The sequence below is a fragment of the Chelonia mydas genome, chromosome 7, assembly GCF_015237465.2.
Source record: "Chelonia mydas isolate rCheMyd1 chromosome 7, rCheMyd1.pri.v2, whole genome shotgun sequence".
NCBI lineage: Eukaryota > Metazoa > Chordata > Testudines > Cheloniidae > Chelonia > Chelonia mydas.
This window is the reverse complement of record NC_057853.1, coordinates 99767080-99789077: the sequence shown is the minus strand read 5'-3', so window position 1 is coordinate 99789077 and position 21998 is coordinate 99767080.

Below are 21998 nucleotides of genomic sequence, written 5' to 3'. Positions count from 1 at the left end.
GCCAAAGGGGGGACAGAAGAAACATCCAGTGATGATTCTGTAAACCCTTTTTTATGACATTACTGTTCTCCCACCCTTTTTTTGCCTAACTGGGTTTGATACCGACAGATACTCTCTCAGTGGAGCAAAGGCTCTGCATAGGGAGAAATAAAATGAACCCTTTAATAATCTTGCTTTACAGATGTTGATGTGATCTATTTTTATCTAGTCTTTCATTGTTGCATGGCTTTAAAAGTAGTCTGTTTTCAAATACATGTATGAGAATGTTATATAAAATTGAGGCTTCATCCTGTATCTAATTATGCCTAAGGCTACTGTTTAGTCACGGAGGTCATGGAATCTGTGACTTCCAGCGGCTTCCGTGACTTTCACCTGCGGTGGTTGGGAGCTGCGGGGTCTCCCATCACCTGTAGGGGCAGGGAGCTGCAGGGTACACCCACTGCTTTGGTGGCCCCCGGAGGTCCAAGCCGCTGCCGGCGGCATGGTATCCTGCAGGCAGTTCCCAGCCGCCCCAGGCAGTGGGGGAACCCCTAAGCTCCCTGCTGCCATGGGCAGTGGGGGCCCCCAGAACTGCCAGTGGCAGGGAAAATCCCAAGCTCCTGGCTGCTGCGGGGGAACCCCTGAGCTCCCAGCCGCCATGGACCCCTGAAGCTTCAGGTGGCAGGGGTACCCACAACCCCCAGCTACAACAGGCGGCTCCTAGCCCCTGTGCAGCTGCCCTGCTTCAGATGGTGTGGTGACCCGTAGGTTCCCATTTTGTCCCAGATATTTTTAGTAAAAGTCACAGACAGGTCACGGCTTCCGTACATTTTTCCTTTTTTGCCCATGACCTGTTCCTGACTTTTACTAAAAATATCCATGACAAAATCTTAGCCTTAATTAGGCCCACAATTTCATCCATTTAGAAACCATCTTCTCATGTCAAATTCAGTGAGCAAAAATGAGAATACATTAAAATGAGAATGTTTGTTTGTTTCTTTTCGGCATACGGAATCAACTATTGGGTGCCTCTAGCTAAAACGGAGAAACAAGAGAATTTACAATAGACTCTGGGTTTAAAGAAAACAAAGGCTATTATACATGAAAAGGACTTTCTATTTATTACGATAGTTTTGTTTAGTCTCTTCTCGTTCCTTGCAAAGTTGCAGAGTATGCTTCCTGTTAGGGGTCATTTTTTATATTTCTCCATCTCTATTTTGGTAAAATGGCATTTAGATACTACGGTGAGGTATGCTCTGGAAATACTAGACATAGATAGAATAACAGTACTCTTATGAAATGTCTGTGACAATCAAGGTCCAGCCAAACAAAGGGGAGAACAAAGGGTTTGAACCCCCAGGAGTAAACCATTGAATCAACTGATAGTATATAATGTTGTTGTGATATAAAAACATGTGAGTAAGGTATTTTATGAAAGTTTGTGATGTTAGCTTAATAATCATTAAGAAATGTGTAAACGGCTATGGCTATGATTTTATGTCTATATACAGAATTGTGCTCCTAAAACTTTGGCTCCACTTACCAGCAGGACCATGAGCCATCAGACAGGGAGAGCCACTTCCCATGCCAGTTGTTAACATGTAACTACTTGAAGTATCCGGCCATTGTCCCGCCCAGGAAAGGAAAATTGTGGAATATTAATGTTAGTGGAAAGACATTGAGACATGCTGTCTCTTGAATCAAGATGGGGTTTTTACAATTAGAATGAACGTTAGTCATCATTTACTAAGAGAGAGAAGAAAAGAAAACCCTTTTAATAGCTGACGTTTGGCACCCAGAAACAAAAAGGCAGCCTCTCAGTAATAAGCCGTCTGAAACTCTAGAAGCCCCTAAGCTAGGGGGTATGCCGGGAAACTGTTCAAAGACAATAGGTAACTTCTGCTAGAAAAAGGGATTTTATCAAAGATAGAAGTGTAAAACCTGAGGTTGCATCTTTGTTTGTTTTCTGTGTAGCTTATAGGTGTTTGCTCTCCCTTACTATTCTATCTTTGAATTTGTTTTTTCTATTAAATAAACCTTTCGTTTTATTTTTACCCAAGCAGGTGCCTGGTGTGCAAACTGTGTGGTGAGTGTATGCCAAAATAAACTGGTGTCTAGAGGGCAGGTTTCACGCCTTCAGTGGTGACAAACCAGAGGGAAATGGTCTGAGTGTCTGGTAGTTAAGAATGGAAGGACGGATTTGGGAAGAGGTGGGACTGGATGAGCTATTGAAGTTACCCTGGAAGGAGTAAGTAGGCTGTTGGAAGCCTGGGTAACACCTTGTGCTTGTAGGGATGCTCTAGTGTTCAGGGGTCTGAACCAAAACTGTGCATCACAGGGGCACCCAAGGATAATGGGAACAGAAACCCAAAGGGTGACAGAACCCCTTACCAGTCTGGGTAATCTCCACAGTGGCACAAAGTGTTTTCATGTTACTTTTTAAGTAGTAAGGGTCATATATTTAAAACCTATGAAGCAGACTTTTCCAACCCAATCTTTTTATAACATGGCTGAGTTTTTATTTATATATATATATAATGGGCCAAATTGTCTGACCGACAAGCCATGGTGTCTCATTTGAGCCTGAGATCTTTGTATGGGCTCAGTACTGCTCATAAATGGTCACTTTACACTATTTGTGCATTTTCCCCTATTGTGGGACCACTTTGCTCTGGTCCAGGACCCAGATACAAGTTAGAGCAGCCTGAAGGGATTGTTATGACAGCTGAGATTGCTAAGGCACAGGGATGCTCCACCCACACACTTTCTCTCAGCCAGGACTTCTGCACCACAGCAGGAAAGAAAGGAGTCACAGTGTGTGTTCTACGTCAGCCCAGAATCCTCTTCATTGGTGTGATCCTCCCTTAGAATAGCTTTGCACTGGTAGGATGGTGTAAAGCTAACCTGCTACACCCTTATGTAGTAATGTCCTAAAGAATCTCAAAGAGCTACATAAACTTTTCTTACCCTTGAAATGCAGTCATCTCTGGGATGGGGGGAGTATGGCAACTGTTTCATTGGTGTGAGAGATATGCTTGCACATAACCCTTGGTTAATAATCTGGTAGACTATCTTTATGCCATATATTCGGGGGGGGGGGGGGGGGCAAGGCTTAATACTGGAGATGGGCCTGATCCAAAATACTGGTCCACCTGCTGCTCCCCTATCTCTGTTTCCAGATACAAATTTTGCAGTTGGCTCCTGACTGCTGGTGAGACCTTTTTCCACTTGACTTCTCAAGAATTCAGTTTGACTCCAGATTTCATCACTTTAGCTTAGAACAAAGCTATGGTGAGTTCTTCAGATGCAAATGCAGGGGGCGGATACAGAAAACCTCTTTCTTTATATACATTTACATGTACATTTCCTTACAATATATTACATCACACACTTAGAGATTGGGTCGGTTATTTTGTAGGAACCAATCCCTGCACACCATGCTCTGTCCATGCATGACCAACTCTGAACTTCAACTTACATTCCCAGTGCTATTTTATCCATTGCAAATGGTACAAGGGTATTTTCCCTTATCTTAACGAGTACAGACATCTTGTCTCTAGCCTACTGATCCACTTACCTCCCCAATCACGCATTTTGAGAAATATGATCTTTCCCACATCTAGTTATTCATGGCAAGCCTGGCCTACACCCCCAATAAGGAGCTGAGTTTTCACACTACTGGCCTAAGGCAACTGAGTAAAATGAAGCAGCATGAAATATACAGACAAAGGATTATACATGTCATGGGGTTATGTTTTTCAATGGGACTGAACACCTCTTGAGACCATCAAAAATCCACATGAGTTTTTTTGGCTGCAGGTGTTGGTATTGTGATCTTTGCATTAGCAAATATTTTTGTGCAAACAACAGTTGGCAGTTTGCTTCTTATCAACTCCACTCCAGGGAAGGACATGCAGGGTAAGTTTTTTCACTTCATGTAGGGCATAAACTAGCACTCCCAAATGGACTGAAACTAAACAGTTTTAGGATGTTAGAAACTTCATAAGTTTCTGGTGAAAATGCCCCTCTGACCAAATAAAACCCTATCTGGGGGTCCAGTCTGAAGAACAGATGACCTATACAGCTAGGTATAAGAACATTTTGGAATGTGGAAGAATCCTGAAAGCCAACAGCTAAGCCTTTAGCCCACAACACACCTTGCTTTTCTGATGAAAAGCACATGTGCAACTTAGCATAGGTTATCACCTCAAGGCAAGAATTTTATCCAAGCTTAATAGCAGGTTTTGGTTAACACTGGTGAGAATTTACACTTACTATTTTGGCCACCAGAAGGAGTCTATGAATGCAATAGAAACTCACTAGGGCAAATTCATCCCTGGTGGAATTCCATTAGGTGCAGTGAAATAAAACCAGGATGAATTTGATACTGAGAGTTACAATTAAAAATGAATAACGAGCTGAGTAGACACTGACATTATCTGACTAATAGATCATTGTTGCAACCACTGTTATATATTTGCAGAAAATCTTGTACAAAGGTTGTGAATTGAGGTATCTATGAAAAGGTTATAATTTGCTAGTTATGATTATGCTATCTGTATGCATGTATCATTTGTGTATTTGAAGTTATAAGTATTGGCTCTATACCTGGATTTCAAGTGTCTGCCCCTGGGGTAACGCCCACAGGGTAGCTAGCCAGCACATCTTGGAGGGACTAGTCAAATTGAGTGACCTATCAAAAGAACATTTAACTGACAATGGACCATTGGAGATGCACATCTACACTTAAAGGAATTTTCTGCTGTGACTAGATGAAATGCATGGACATGTGACTTGCCCATGTGACTCCAAACTCCATCTTGTTGCTGTAATTTTCCACAGTAAGAACAATGGGATGCCCTCCACATGGCAAAAGCTATAAAAGGGCCTGGAAACACCCCCATTTGGTCTTTGATCCTGCTTCTTACCTCTGGAGAAACTTTGTTACAAACTGAAGCTCCGAACAAAGGACTGAATGACCATGCAAGCTGTGGATGTACTCCAGAGACTTGACTTAAGCCAACCATTTATTCCATCACAGCTGTAAGCTTGAACCAAGGACTTTGCAAATACTGTATGTATTTGATTCTTTTAACCAATTTTAACTCTCACCTTTCTTTTTTTCTTTCAAGAATAAACCTTTAGATTTTAGATACTAAAGGATTGGCATCAGCGTGATTTTTGGGTAAGATCTAAGTTATATATTGACCTGGGTGTGTGGCTGATCCTTTGGGATCAGAAGACCCTTTCATTTGATGAGACTGGTTGTAAAGAACCACTCATCTCTAAATCCAGTGTTTTTGGTGGTGATATATGAACTGGAATGCCCAAGGAAACTGCTTTCATGACAGCTTGTTAGCCAGTGTGGTGAAACAGGAGTTTACTTTTGTTGCTAGTTTGGTATATCTTATGAAAGAGTAACCACCAGTTTTGGGTTGTGTTTGCCTTGTTTCTCAGCAGTTTGTCCTGAATTTGGCATCCTCAGTTGGCACCCAATCAGGCACGGTTACAGACACCAAAGGCTATCATGTTCAGACAAAGTATGTTCTCTAATTTACACTGAGATCTGCACACATACATGCTCTTGCTCATGAAAATCAGGTTTAATTTACTATATGTTTCTGCTCCTTCATAAAGTAAGATGATGAAGAAGCAAGTTACTATACTTGGGGTCAGAGACTGAGTGGACCTTAAATATGTTTGTATAAATCATATACCCTCATTCCCACAGGTTTCTTTCCTCTTTCTACTTTCCTATACCATCCTCACGTGGTAGGGCCCACTTACTGTTTTCTGTAAGGGAGACTTCTCTTAGGGCCCTCTCATCCTTAGGGAGAATCTGTCAGTGATTCTATTTACTCCAAAGCAGCTGGAGTGGGATATTCCTCTTTTCTCCTCCTGTAGTGTGGGGAGAGTGGAGATGACTTTGTCTTCTCCTCCTCCAGGTTGTGTTAACCACTGACAGGGTCTCCTCATTTCACTATTTCTCTTTATTAAACCAAGATTGGGGTGAGGGCTTTTCTAATGTAGCCAGCCAATCAGGTAGGATGGCTAATAGCTATCTCCTTCTCAGAACTTACACTGTTTTCCATCTTTCACACTCCTTCTCTTGGGTGTCACTTGAGCAAAGGAGATAGGAGGAAGTCATTCACCAAGCAGTGAGCAAAGTCAGGAGTGCCTGTATTGAGGGCCTGGGGTGAAGGGGAGGCAATTCAGTGAAGCTAAAGGAGCAAAAGGAAGACAAGGGCATTGTGGAGAAGCTAAATCAATTCTTTGCCTCTGTCATCACTGGATGGAGATCCCCACACCCAAGCCCTTCTTTTTAGGTCACAGATCTGAGGAACTGTCCCAGATTGAGGCATCAGTGGAGGAGCAAATTGATAAATTAAACAATAATAAATGACCAGGACCAGATGCTATTCATCCAAGAGTTCCGAAGGAACTCAAATATGAAATTGCACACCTACTTACTGTGGTATATAACTTATCACTTAAAACAGTCTCTGTGCCAGATGACTGGCAGGTAGCTAATATAACGCTGATTTTTTAAAAAAAGGCTTCAGAGGTGATCTTGGCTATTGCAGGCCAGTAAGCCTAATTTCTGTTCCAGCCAAATTGCTTGAAACTATAGTAAGGAACAGAACTATCAGACATGTAGATGAACTTATTTTGTTGGGGAAGAGTCAATATGGCTTTTGTAAAGGGAAATCATGCCTCACCAATTTATTAGAATTCTTGGAAGGGGTCAACAAACATGTGGACATGGGTGATCCAATGGATATAGTATACTTGGACTTTTGGTAAGCCCCTGACAAGGTCCCTCATCAAATATTTGTTAGCAAAGCAGGCATTCATGGAATAAAAGGGAAGGTCCTTTCATGCATCAGGAATTGGTTAAAATATAGGAAACAAAGGTATAAACAGTTTTCATAGTGGTGAGAGGCAAATAGCAAGGTCCCCCAAGAATCTGTTGCTGTTCAACATATTCATAAATTATCTGGAAAAAGGCGTAAACAGTGAGGTGGCAAAGTTTGCAGATGATACAAAATTACTCAAGATAGTTAAGTCCAAAGCAGACTGCAAAGAGTTACAAAGGGATCTTCCTAAACTCGTTGACTGGGCAACAAAATGGCAGATGAAATTCAATGTTGATAAATGCACACTGGAAAACATAATCCCAAATATACATACCAAATGATGGGGCTTATATTAGCTGTTCCCAAGATCTCTTTCTTGAATGGTATCATTGTGGATAGTTCTCTGAAAATATCTGCTCAGAGTGCAGCCGCAGTCAAAAAACCTAACAGAAATTTAGGAGCCACTAGCAATGGGACAGAAAATATCATAATGCCACTATATAAACCCCTGGTGCACACACACCTTAAATATTGTGTGCAGTTCTCATCACCTCGTGTTAAAAACGGTATACGCAAACTGGGAAAAGTAGAGATGGGAACAAAATTGATTAGGGTTATGGAGCAGCTTCCATATGAGGAGAATTAAAAAGACTGGGACAGTTCAGCTTGGAAAAGAGACAACTATGGGGAGATCTGAGAGAGGTCTATAAAATCATGACTGGTGTGGAGAAAGTGAAGAGGGAAGAACTAGGGCTCACCCAATAACATTAATAGGCAGCAGGTTTAAAACAAACAAAAGGAAGTACTTCTTCACACAACACACAGTCAACTTGTGGAACTTGTATAACTGGCTTCAAAAAAGAATTAGATCAGTTCATGGAGGACACATCCATCAATAGCTATTAGCCAAGATAGTTAGGGATGCCCTGGGTGTCCCTAAACTTCTGACTGCCAGAAGCTGGGACTGGACAAGATGGGATGTATCATTTGATACATTGCCCTGTTCTGTTCATTCTCTCTGAAGCTCCTGGCATGGGCTCCTGTCAGAAAACAGGACACTGGGCTAGATGGACCATTGTTATGACCCAGTATCATAATTCTTAAGTTTTTATGTTCTTAAGCTTTGCCGTCTGCTCCTGCCTCTCCCACTCCCAACAGCGAAGTCCCTCTCTATGAGTGTCCATGTGCTCCGCTATCAATCCAGCAGCTAATAAAATGTGCTGAGAGAATGAGTAGGTTTGTACAAAAAAATTAAATAGAATGACATTTCAGTGCTTGTCTTTCCTGTGAAGTTTTGTCATTTAAATGGATAGGTAAAGGACAAAGCAGCTCGAGATAGAGAACACATTTAAAGCATGGAATTAATTTGTCTGTAAATAAAGGCTATGTTTTCTTGATACAGGATGCATCATATCTAGCTTGACTTTGAGTGACTCCCTGGATTTTCAGTGTAGAAGAACAATCAAAAATACATAGTAGAGTCAGAGTATTTTCCTAAAGCTTCAAATGTCAAACCACATGATCCTGAGAGATATTAAATGCCCTTAACCCCCATTGAAATCAGTGGGACTTGAGGATGCTCAGTACGTCATAAGATGAGGACTAAGATAAGGCTGATTTGAACATCCTAGCAATGACCACTATATTGAATCTTCTGCTAGCATTTGTACTGAAAATTCCTGTGATATTTTAAGAACATTAAATTTCAGTAACAGAAACTTGCTCCCAGTTTAAAATTGTTATAGAATGTCATAGCTTGAGAATTACTTAGGGGGAAATTATCTTCATCCCCCAAATGTATTTGATTCTTTTTAAATGATAAAAGATCCCCCCACAGTAATAGTTTTCTGATTTTAGAAACTTTTCAGGAGACTCCCAGAGATTTAAAATGACTTTATTCTGTACAATGAAATGTTGAATGTTGTCAGTCAGTGATACAGACTAGATCCATTGTGTATTTCTAAAAAGAAATAATTTTGAACAGTCAAGGCACAATTTTGGAAAGTGGCTGCTGTGCATAGACAGTTACTATATTTTATCAAAATCATAATGAGATTAATGTGTATAGTTATACAGCACTTGAGTGACTCCACAGATTAAAGCCTGTCCAAAATACACATTGACACAATAGATTGTAGTTGCTCCAGTCGAGACTATCACTTCAATCGTCAACAAATTGTTTCTGAGCATATATTAGATACAGATCTCTGGATAGATGCCCTTGGTGCTTGTTCAAAAACAGTAATAAAAATGAAGTATGGTTGTTTGTAAGACCAGAACATCCTGTTCAATTGCATAGTTTTATCTGGGAGTTAAATTTCTTAACTGTCCACAGCACTTGTCCTTACTGAGGATTAAGTCCATGGCAAGAGTGAAGTTTGAGTGATGTGAAGGAATAAAATCAAAGGTAGCTGCAATCTCACAGAGAATGGAAACCAGGAAGCTGCACCTTAGAAAAAGCTAAAGATTTTTTAACAGTATAGTGACTATTACATATTTAAATAGTATTTTCCTTTCCCTCTTTAGAATCATCCAAAGAGTTGTATGATTAAAACAAAGACCCTTTGTAGTTCACATTTAAGATTGCATGAACTTGACTTGGGGAATAAGCAAGTTAGCATGTCAAAAACTTCTGGCTTAAGGATTCTGAGCTAGATTTTCACCTGGGCCTCTATTTAAATATGTTTGCAAAAAAATGAAGATGCAAATAGTAAATGGTGCCCTGGTTTGTCAAAGCACATGTTTAATTTTTACACATGTGCCAAGTTCATTCCTATTCAGCAATGTCCTTAAGCATATGCTTGAGTCTTATTGACTTTACCAAAAAATGACTGGGGAGAACAGAAGAGGGATAAGAAATGTTGGGTTAAAATAGTATTAATACAACTTTTAGTTTGAAAAATAACCACTAAAGTTACGAAATACATAGTTAAAATTCAAGAGCCAGATTCTCTATTGTAGCCAATGTCAGTTTGATGCAGCTGAGAAGCAGGACTGCAAGGGAGCTGGACATGGCTCCCTGATTCTCTGTCTCAGCCATGGCCTTGGCATAGGTTAGAGACCTCTATAGACTTTAAACTGCACTAGCTAGCAATAGTCGTCAAGGGACCATCTGCCAGCTGGGGATTGCTGGAACACAGCATGCACTGGCTGCACATCCCAACATGGCCCCTACACTGATGGCAAGGAGAGTGTACGACGTGGTGTAAGAGGTGACTATGCTAGTTCTTCCTTCATTGGTGAGTTGCTGGTGTGATGGGAGTGGCACAAAAGTAAGTATCTGCAATATTGCAACCTTAACTTTACCCCCTTATGTCTATGCCTTAAAAAAGGCCCCTTTTCATATCATTATAAAACATTTAAGAAACAAATTGGAATTTCTTATATATCCTAACATATAGAAAAATACAGTACATTGCATACAATCTTTGGACTTGGCTTGGTTTTTAACTCTCTATTAGATCTACAAAACAAGTTGAGTTTGAAGCAAATTGATTGATTAGTTTTAGGGTTATAAAGATCTAAAGAGCTTAGCAATTGAAAAGCATAAATAGATGAGTAGTCAGGATTCTGTGCTCAATCTATGGCTCTGAATACTGGAGGTATACTGCAGTCAGTGGACTTTGTGTGACGCATTACTGGTCAATGTAAAGGAGCTTTGGACATGCCTTAGCAAGATCTAAATTTGCAAACCAGAATTTAGAAAGATAGGGGTATGGTAAAATGGGTGGAGAAGGACCCTCTCGGTGAAGGCCGTATGGCCAATAGGAATGAGCACCCAGTTTCCATTTCCACTTTTGTCCAGGACTGATTTTAACAATACTTTGCATGCTGAATATAGCAATTTACAAGCATTACCCATATGAAGGAGGGAAATATTATCCCCATTTTACAGGTGAGAAAATTGAAAAACCGAGAAGTTAGGAGACTTACCCATGGCCTCATAGAAAATCTGCAGAAGACTCAAGACCTGATTCTGACACTGATTTTCCTTCGGTCATACAACAAGCCGGTATCAGAATCAGGATTAGAACCCAGTCTGGCTCTCAGGACCAGGAGAGAACAGGAGAACACAATAGCGATTAAAGTTTTAGGTTTTGATGGAGGAGATGGCTGAGTAGTGTAAACATCTAGTTTCAAATATTCTGTCTACCCAAGTCACAGCTGCCTGAATCAGCTCTGCTCTGCCAAGTCTGTGTCTCAGCTCAGACTAGATATATTGAATTGCATGCAGTTTACTATGTGGGTTTTTCAGATAATACCATGATGACTGAAGCTTTCTGCTCTGTGTAGATGTTAGGAAGCATATGACATATGAAGAGCAGGGAAATTATGGCAGTGTCTCCATACAGTTTCCTTATTGCCAGTTGTTGGGCAGCATCCCGTGCACTTACTGGCTACTGCCATCCATCCCAGAAATCGCTGCATCCAATTGGTGCTGTTTACCGTGAGATAAAAACAGATGTAAAATGTTATCACACTAACTCTGCTAAAATAGCATTATTATAAAATTATTATAAAATAGCAACCTGATTAATTGAATGTCACAGTGAGGGGACAGCCCCTAGGAAACAGAAGTAGCCTTATGATAGTGAATGAGAATGACTGCTACTAATCAGACCATCGTAAATACAAATTCTACTTAATGGGAATGTGTTTAGCTAGTGCCAAAGACATAACCACTTATTAAATGTGTGTGAAATTATACAGTTGGATCTTTTAATACACACATTGCCAAATAAATATTAGGAGGGTTCCTGAGTATGCAGAATGCCTTGGTTGAAGGCACCTGGGTTCTAGAAACATCAAGCCGAATATCTTTATATGGTCCAATGGTAATTTTCATCTGCTCTTTTTAATTAGAAACAAAGGAAATTCTCTGCAAAAACTAACACAAAGCTAAGGATGAAAAATCAAGCACTCAGGCATCAGGAAATGCAGAGCTAAAGTTCCACCTTTACTCCCCCCCACACCTTTTTACCTAGAGCATGGTCATTCTTTATATGATAAATTGTTTGTCAAACAATATAATATGGACATGATTTTTAATAACCAGAGCTGCAAACAGTTTGGCCATCTACTCTGCAAGCATACGACTGCATCTGGAAAAAGAGTTCAGGGGCTGTGAGTGAACCCTTCGACCTCTCTAGCCAGGTGTCTGTCCAGAAATCCTGATTTGCATTGACATATATGATTGGACACGTATAAACTAGGTGCACAGTTATGCATGCACAGATGCATGGGGATCTAAGTATTGATTACCAGGCTCTATATAATACAAATTGGAATGTCTCATAAAATGTTAAGTTACAGAGAAGTTTATATATATTTCAACTTCAAATGTGTGATTTTAATTTATTCCAGTGACTATCTGAAGAATATTTTTGAAGTACGCACCCAACTCTGATATTTTCATCAAATTTAACATAAGACATAAGAACTGCCATACTGGATCAGAACAAAGGTCCATCTACCCAGTATCCAGTCTTCCGACAGTGACCAATGCCAGGTGCCCCAGAGGGAATGACCAGAAGAGGTAATCATCAAGTGATCCATTCCCTGTCGCTCATTCCCAGCTTCTGGGAAACAGAGGACACCATCCCTGCCCATCCTGGCTCATAGAAATTAATGGACCTGTCTTCCATGAATTTATCTAGTTCTTTTTTGAACCTTGTTATAGACTTGATAAAAACATGATAGAGTAGAGATAGTATTTGAATTTAACTGGGGATGCAGAGAAAGTAATAGTTTTATTCTTTTGAAGGAGAAAGTCTTGTAAAGATATACATATAACTAGCTGTAAATTATAACTATGAATTAGAAGGAAAGCAAGGTAATAACATATTAAGATAATTAATCCATTGGCTTCAGAATCACCTTCTCAACTAGTTTTCTTTTTGGCTATATAAGTAATTGTTTAATGGGGTGACATGGGAGGGACAGACTTGATTCAATTTGTTGCTATAGTACAAATGAGAGCACAAGTGAAAAAGGATGAGTATGTTAGTAAGCAATGGAGTGTGCAGTTGCTAACAAAGCTCCCCCCCACCCCAGATTTGTTGAAGCGATGTATTGTATTATATGTACAATTGAACACATAATGCCCCTTATTTTCACTTTCATCCATTGCTGAAACTGTTCTTATGAAAGTAATTCTCTGTATTTATGTAGTTTGTAAGACAGAGGAATTCCAAACAGCTAAAAGTTTCCAATCAATACCAGATCCTCAATGTGGAAACTATGGAAAATACCTCTCCAGATCCAACTGGTCCAAGGGAATGGAGAGATATATGGGACACACCAGTGGTAAGAAAATCAAGCTTGCTTATGAAGAACATCCAAAAAGACAGTCCCTTTGGGGAATCAATTCTCAGAAGAATTGAAATAACATTCTGTAAGGTACAGGCTGACAAAAGGGTGGTGTGCAGCCATCCTCGAGCCAAGATATGATGTATCACTGTAATATTGGATGGGCTTTTGAAGTCAAGGGGAAAGGATCCATTGGTAATGGTTCATATCGGCACTAATGACACTGTATAGCGGGATATCTCACAGACAGTAGATGACTTCAGGGAACTTGGAAACAGGCTGAAGAATAATAATAATGTCCAAGTGATCTTCTCTGAGATCCTTCCTGTCCCATGAGCATAGGAAGACAGACGATTCTGGAAGTTAATTGCTAGATAGGTAAGTGGTGTATGGTTTTCATTTTGTGGAACGTTGGTCCACCTTCTATGGGGAGAGGGAACTACATAGTTTGTTCCCCCTTCTGCTGAGATAGAGATCATCCAATCTTCTCAGGGACAGGTTGGCTAGAGCACTCAGGAGGGCATTAAGCTAATAACAAAAGGGGATGGTAAAAAGACGGAATATATGAACACTCAGTTCTCTCATAGCACAAAATTGAGATGTTGAGAACAAAATTAATCAAGGCACCAAAAGACACAAAGAGAAGAAATTCTTGAATTGTCTATACACCAATACTAGGAACCTGGGTAACAAACAAGAGGAATTGGAATTGTTCATTTATTAGCATAATTTTGATCTAGCTGGTGTTACTGAAACTTGGTGGAATGATATCCATGATTGGAATGTTAAAATCAATGTCTATAACCTATTTAGGAAGGGTTGAGTGGGCAAAAGGAAAAGGGGAAGTGGCACTCTACGTCTAAAATGGCATTACCTCTTTCCAAGTCATTCATAACACAGAAGAAAATGATCTTGAATGCTTATGTATCACTGTCCGAACAGATAAAGTACAAGATGGGTTATTAGTTGGTGTCCGCCCACCAAATCACACTAAGGAACAGGCTGACCAGTTCCTGACACACCTATCTATAAACTGTTGGAAAAAAACATTGTGTGATCATGGGAGACTTCAATTTGAGTGACATATGCAGGAACTTTCTTGCTGCCAGTATTAAAACATCCTTGGAATTTCCAACAAATATAGATGACAATTTTCTAACTCAAAAATTGTTCCATCTAACACAGTTTATATTAGAACTCCTCTTGACATTGTGATAGACCCAGGCCAGTTGGGTACGGCAGAGTAGCAGAAGGCAGATATGCTGGCCACTGGATTAACAGTTTTCTGTTCCCTGACTGACCAGAGCCGGGGCTGCTCCAGGCTAATGAGAACACCTGACTCTAATTAAGGCCCCTCTGATACTATAAAAGGGCTCACTCCAGCCAGGGAGAGGAGAGCCAGGGAGTCAGAGGAGAGGAAGTGTGGTTGAAGGGCTGGTTAATAAAGACACTCTCAAGTCATTGATAAGGGAGCCCTAAGATAAGGGAGAAGCAGGAGAGCTGTGGGGGAACTGTAGCAACTCTGGCAGTGAAAGGTTGGCTGCCAACAGCTGCTACCATTAGGGTCCCTGGGCCGGAACCCGGGGTAGAGGGCGGGCCCAGGTTCCCCCCAACCCACCACTATAGAAACACCTCCTGGGAGGGGAAAACAGGCCCCTGTCAGAACAGGAGGCTAAACTATTTTGGTATGAGGCCGTAGGAGCAGCAGAGACTGTGGGAATTCTCTCACCAACCTCCTTGCTGGCTTATGATGAAAATGGCTCAGTAGACTATATCCTTGGCCCTAGAGAGAGAGAAGGGCTATGTGGAGGGTTGCAGTGAGCCTCTGAAGCTAGCATAAACCGCCTGGAAGCGCGGGACGCACGGGGACAAGGTCAGAGCTCTGCCACAACAGATAAAGAGGAATTGATCACAAAACTAAAAATTAATGGTAGTTTAGGTATGAGTGGTCATGACTTAATTACATTTATAATTAATATGTATATATGTCACCAGACCAGTGATATATACACATGATGCTTTAAAAGGGCCAGTTTCACAATGCTGAAAACATTTGAGCTAGATCAATGGGAAGGAAGAATTTAATCATAAAAATGTGAATTATAATTAGGAATTGCTTAAGAACACTCTTCTAGATGCCCCAAAAGCCACAATAGAGGAAGAAGGCCACGTTGGTTATAAATCTGATCTGATTTAGAGGGGACATGAAGGCATATAGATATATAGATATGTATATATAAAATGGAATAAAGGGAAGTTGATAGCAATACATATAAATCAGAAGCTAGAACTGTAGGAAATTGATCAGGGAAGCAAAAATAATCTATTGGCAGCAGACTTGCGTTCAGTAAGAAGGAGTTTTAAAAGTATATAAGGAACAAAAAGAATCCTAACAATGGTATTGGTCCATTACTAGATGAAAATGGTGAAATTATTAATAATAATGCAGAAAAGGTGGAGTGTTCAATAAATATTTCTATTCTGCATTTGGGGGGAAAACAGATAATGCAGTCAGATCATATGATACGACTCTTTCCATTCCACTGGTATCTCAAGGAAGATGTTAAACAGCAGCTACTAAAGTTAGACATTTTTAAATCAGAAGGTCTGGATAACTTGCATCAAAGAGTTTTAAAAGAGCTGGCTGAAGAGCTTGCTAGACTATTAATGCTGATTTTCATTAAGTCTTAGAGCACCAGGGAAGTTCCAGAAGACTGGAAGAAAACTAAAGTTCTGCCAATATTTTAAAAGGGTAAATGGGATGACCTGGGTCATTATAGTCCTGTCAGTCTGACATTGATCCTGGGCAAGATAATGGAATGGCTGATATGGGACTTGATTAATAAATAGTTAAAAGAGGAGAATATAATTAATGCAAATAAACATGGTTTATGGAAAACAGATCCTGTAAAACTAACTTGATATATTTTTTGAAGAGATTAGAAGTCTGGTTGATAAAGATAATAGTGTTGTAACAGTGATGTAATATGCTTAGATTTCTGTATGGCATTTGACTTGGTATCACATAATATTTTGATTTAAAAAAACTAGAATGTTATAAAATAACAAGGCACATATTAAATGGATTAAAAGCAGGTTAACTAATAGGTCTCAAAATGTAATTTTAAACAGGGAATCATTATCATACAGGTGTATTTTTAGCGGGGTCTTGCAGAGATTGGTTCTTGGCCCCATGCTATTTAACATTTTTATTTCATTACTTGGAAGAAAACATAAAATCATCACTGATAAAGTTTGCCAATGACATTAAAACTGGGGGGAGTGGTAAATAATGAAGAGGACAAGTCCCTGATACAAAATGATCAGGATTGGTTGGTAAACTAGGTGCAAGTAGATAATATGTGTGTTAATATGACTAAATTTAAATTAATTGATCTAGGAACAAAGAACACAGGGCATTCCTTACAGGAAAGGGGACTCTATCATGGGAAGCAGTGACTCTGAAAAAGACTTGTGGGTGGACATGAGCTCCCAATGCAACACAGTGGCCAAAAGGCTAATACAATGCTTGAATGCATAAACAGGAATTTGAGTAGAGTAGAGAGGTTATTTTACCACTGTATTTGGCACTGATGTGACCACTACAGGAGTACCAGGTCCTGGTCTGGTGCCCACAATTCAAAAAGGATGTTGACAAAGGGTTTGGACAAGTGTCACAAGAATGATTAAAGGATTAGAAAACAAGCCTTATAGTGATAAATTCAGGGAGCTCAATCTATTTAGCTTCAACAGAGGGTTAAGGGGTGACTTGATTAATCTGTAAGTACCTACATGGAGAACAAATATTTAATAATGGTCTCTTCAGTCTATGGCAGAACGCTATTCAATGGCTGGAAGTTGAAGCTAGACAAATTCAGATTGGAAATAAGGCATACATTTTTAGCAGTGAGGTAATTAACCATTGCAACAACGTACTAAGGGTCAGGAGGGAATCTTCATCACTTACAATTTCTAAATAAAGATTCAATGTTTTTCTAAAATGTATGCTCCAGGAATTATTTGGGGGAAGTGCTATGGCCTGCATTTTACAGAAAATCAGACTAGATGATCACACTGGCCTTCTGGTCTTGGAATCTATGAATCTAAGAAAAATCCTACTTTGCATGTATGACTAAACTTCAAAGAATTACAACTTTAAAATTACAGATCCAGTTTCCTTCAAACTTCGCTTGTTCTTTAGACCTCAGCAAGATCTAGGAAACCATCAAATTTTTATTCGGTCATTCAGTCCATGCTTTGGATTAATCTTGCTAACAAGGAGGAGGGCTATGGAATTTGAAGAACAGAGAAGTGTATTGCTCTTCACCATTTGGTTGTATGACAAATGTGTCAGTAATGTAGAAAATACATTATTTATTATTTAAAGCTGCACGAAGCTGTTTGACAGAGATTCACACTCTGCTGAATGAGTCTCTTTTAGGCTCACACAGTCACTGCCATTTGCCTGTTAGGCTTGTGTTTCACACAAGCCTGAAAGCTGCCAATATTTGTATATGTGATTCACAATGGGACTGCAATCAGAGATAGTGAGAAAGACATGGGAGGGTGGGAGACAGAGACAGAGACACTAGCTGAGGTCAGAACAACAAGAATCACCTGTTGTTTTTCTGAAACTCTCAGTTTTAGTTTTCTGCAACCAGTGGTGCCGAGCCCATATCAGGATAGAATTATGAATCACAGCTCTTTGGGAGTGTTGGCTTGTACATGAAATCCTCATTCTGTGTAGATTTGAAAAGACACTTATTTGTAATAGTTGTCATCAGTTTCTTTCTACAGACTAATGAGAGAGGTCTTGTCTGTGTGTAAAAAAAAATGCAATATGTCATAAATAAATTCTGCTGTCTATTTTGAAACTGAAAGTAAAGATGGAAACATTTGTGTTTGTTTTACTTAATTAGTTTGCTGCTGTTTTAATTTGATAGCTGTCTAGATTAAAAATATCAGTTTCCCTAATATATTTTGGCATATTTACTGAGTATATTGGTAACATCAGCTTGCTGTTATTATCTTAGGAAACATCACCATACATTATATAATGTCATGGAGGCACATTATTTTTAATGATTTTAACCCATAAATGTGATTCCCCTATGACTGTCAGATGAGTTGTGCATCTACTGCAAAGATGTGAAACTGAGATTATTTTGTACTGGTTTTAAAGACTTTGATGTTTTGTTGCTATTGCAGAAATACCATTTTGATGTCTTGAAGATGGAGGAGATAGTGTATGAGTCCAAATATAAAGGTGCCTCCCCTTCTTCATTATATTTTTCTTTAGCACACTTTATATTTCTAATAAAATACATGTGGTTTATAACTAGCCATTGATCCTGCAATCCTGATTCCTGCAAGTAGTATGCAGCGTTGCTGTAGCCATGTTGGTCCCAGGATATTAGAATGACGGGTGTGCGTGTGTGTGTGTGTGTGTGAAGTAACATTTTTTATTGGACCAACTTCTGTTCATGAGAGAGACAAGCTTTGAGCTATGCAGAGCTCTTCTTCTGACCTGAAGAAGAGCTCTGTGTAGCTCAAAATATTGTCTCTCTCACTGACAAAAGTTGGTCCAAAAAAGATATTACCTCACCCATCTTTTCTTTCCTGCAAGTAGTGTCATTGACTTTAATGGTACTGCTTCTATAATTAAAATCTACGTGTGAGGGTATAAGTTACAGGATTAATAAAGTCTCTGCATAGTTACTGTATTTAAGTCAAAACTACAGACTGAAGTAATTTTCACAGAAGCTAAATATAATATTTAAATGCTCTTTGCAGTGGCGAAGTGTTCCCCTCTAGTGGCTGGTCCTGTCTTCTATTACCAACTAATTAAGTTAGTCCTTAGTTCATGTAGTAGCAATCTGTGATGCAGTGCTGAGTATCCTAGGTTAAACCCCTGATGATGACCCATCTCATTTGCACCTCTCCAAATTTCATTCTCAGTTTCAGGTTGAATAGACCCCAAAACTCACTCAAAACTGGTGAACTTCAGCTAGTGTCATGCCCTAACCATGCAGAGTCATGAATTTAACATGGTTTTGGCATAAAAATGATACATTGCCTCAACTTGATTCAAAATGGGGCCCTGGCTTGCTTATAAAGTTCCTCCTGACCAGTAGCAGATATTTCAGTTCACTTGTTATGACTTCTGGGTTTCCAGAGGTGGTTTATAGCTTCATTGTAGACATTTTGCATAGATTTAGTTCTGACGCACACAATACTACCAAATCCAAACTCACTGACTTCAGTGGTACCATGATGATGTATAGCAGCTGAAGCTCTGCCCTTTGGTCTGTCCTTAATTTATCCCTTTGTGTCTCTTCTGCCTTTCAGCTACTGGCAAGAGACTAACAAGGATCTAACCAACTAACAGCAAACTCCGTCCAAGAACTGGGATTGACTCTGGATGTGTGTTCTACAAACAATGGTGCTGATCCAGAAAAGTACTTAAGCATTAGCTGAACTTGAAGCACATGTGTAGTCTGGATCTACTAACAAGCTTAAGTTTAAGCATATGTTTAAGTGACTTGATGGACTAAGATCTGTTGTAGTCCTAAGAAAAACAGGAGCCCATTGCCGGTAGCTGTTCCAGGTGAACCAAAAGGGAACTCTCCTCTGGCTAAGCTCAAGGCTGGATATTATGTTTCAAGTACAGGCCAAAGCAGACATCTGCTCCAGCCTAAAGGCTCCTCAAGCTTCCCTCTTTAGAGCAGATCTCACCCAGAACTAACTCCCTTCCCAGGTTGTCACTTCTCCAGTGCAAATTGCCCTCTCCCGCACAAACCTCTAATTACCCTCCTTTTCTAGTAGGCAATGTCCCTCCCCACTTCCAAATTCAGACATCTGCCTTCTTTCCCTTCCCCAAGTGAAGACAGGCACCCATCACCATAGCCCTCTGCTAAGCCCATGATTCTGGGGAACTAATGGTGGATCGTGTGTTCTTCTGAAGCGTGTGTTAATGGCAACAGAGTGGCTAGTGCTGGTTTTCTCCATGCTGGGCCTGTGTGACACACATTCTACCTTGCCTGCCTCTCTGACTTATTGCAATGCCTCCTCTTTGCAACAGAAGAGGTCTGTTGGGTGGTTTTTCCTCCCTCTTTGGGTACAAATGTTAACTGTGTCCATTCAGATTAAAAAAAAAGCCCAGGATGCTTTAAGCATGTAAGCTGGCCTGGGTAAATTTTTCTTGAGCATAATTAGTTTTATGCTATAATTTTTAAGGTAGATTTTTTTTTTAGGTGAACTATTGAAAGCCACATACCATAATACCTTATGGTGTGTGGCTCTTGATAGTACACCTAAATGGTCTACCTTAAAATTATGCAATGGCAGTAGCAATCTGATATGAAGTATGTAGAAAAGCAATGGCAGAAGGATTGGTTGCTGATGTGTAGTTGGTGTATTTATTTATTTGAGAGTCTAATTAGAATCCATACTTAAAAGAAGTGACTCCACTGGGATTCTGCTACTGGGAAAAGATGGGCAGAAAAAGAAAGAGACCTAGTTTTCCAGCTTTAGAAGGATCTGATAAGTAGAGCCTGTCTATTTTGCTAGTCACAGTATATCCAAAGCCATGGAGTGAGGGAGATGATCTCCCTGGAGAGAAAAGGAAGCTCCCAGTAGGCTGGGACACAGCAAAACTGCATTTCATCAATTAGTTTTGTTATCTAAGGTTAATTGAAGAGCTAACTGCTGGAATTTCATTTCAAGTGATTGTGTAGAATTGTGCCTGATGCTCCAAGCCCTTGCAGCTCCAAATAGCTCACAGGATAAGACTTTGCATGTCCAGATTTCTGTTGATCCGGAGAAGCGTCATCTTTTAAAGTCATTCATTTATATATAAATTTTGTATGGTTCTAGGGGGGAATCCAGTGCCACTGAAATCTGGGCTCTAGCCGAAATCTGGCTAGCCTTTGGATCTTGCAATGTATTGTACTGAAGTCTGGATGATGCATCCTCTTTCAATCATAATTAGCTGGTATGAGTTGAGAAAATTATCAGAAACATTAATATGACTTAAACTTCAAGACATATTGGCTCTGTTATGTTAGGAAAGACTATTCACCTGAATTATATTAAAACATAAATGTTATAATGTAAATTGTCAACTTTGGTCAAATTTGGCCACTGTCAGAAGACAGGATACTGAGCTAGATGGACCTTTGGTCTGACACAGTATTGCCATTCTTATGTTATGTTCTAACTTAGTTGAGGTCCAAAATTTGGGCTTTGAAAAGAAATGTTCTACCTGGCCTAATATCACTAGAAATGTTTTCATGGTTTCTTCTCTTTTCAATGTCTACGAAAGCAGATGTTTAAATGTTGCAGTATTGTATAAGTGCATGGGAAGTAGGAAGTGAAACTGACCTTTCTAGTCTTAGTCCAAGATGAGTGAATTATAAACAGCGTAAATGGTTAAAAGTAAATTGATCTTAAAATTATTTGTTTTATTAGTAAAAGCAATAAGGGATTAAAAAATTGTCACTGTCCCGCAAGGAAGCTCTAAAAGTTAAACAAGAATTCACAAAACAAGGAAAATCAGAGCTTTTCTTTTCATAATGAACTTTTCTTTATGCCTTTAGAGAGTCTGAGGTCAGTGCACCTGGACCCAGACTCTGTCTTTACGTGGAAAAAACAGGCTATGGACCTGGCAACCCTGCAAGGGTCACCTCTTCTACAGTATTTTCTCTGAAATGTTTCCTCTGTGTACTTATCAGTTGGATTTAGTTCCCCCATAGAAGAAAATGAAGATTTGACCCTTAGAATGTGCAGCTCTTCAAAATCCATACAGAGCCTGGGGAGGGAGTACTTTTACTTGTTGCAGGTAGTAGCTCTATA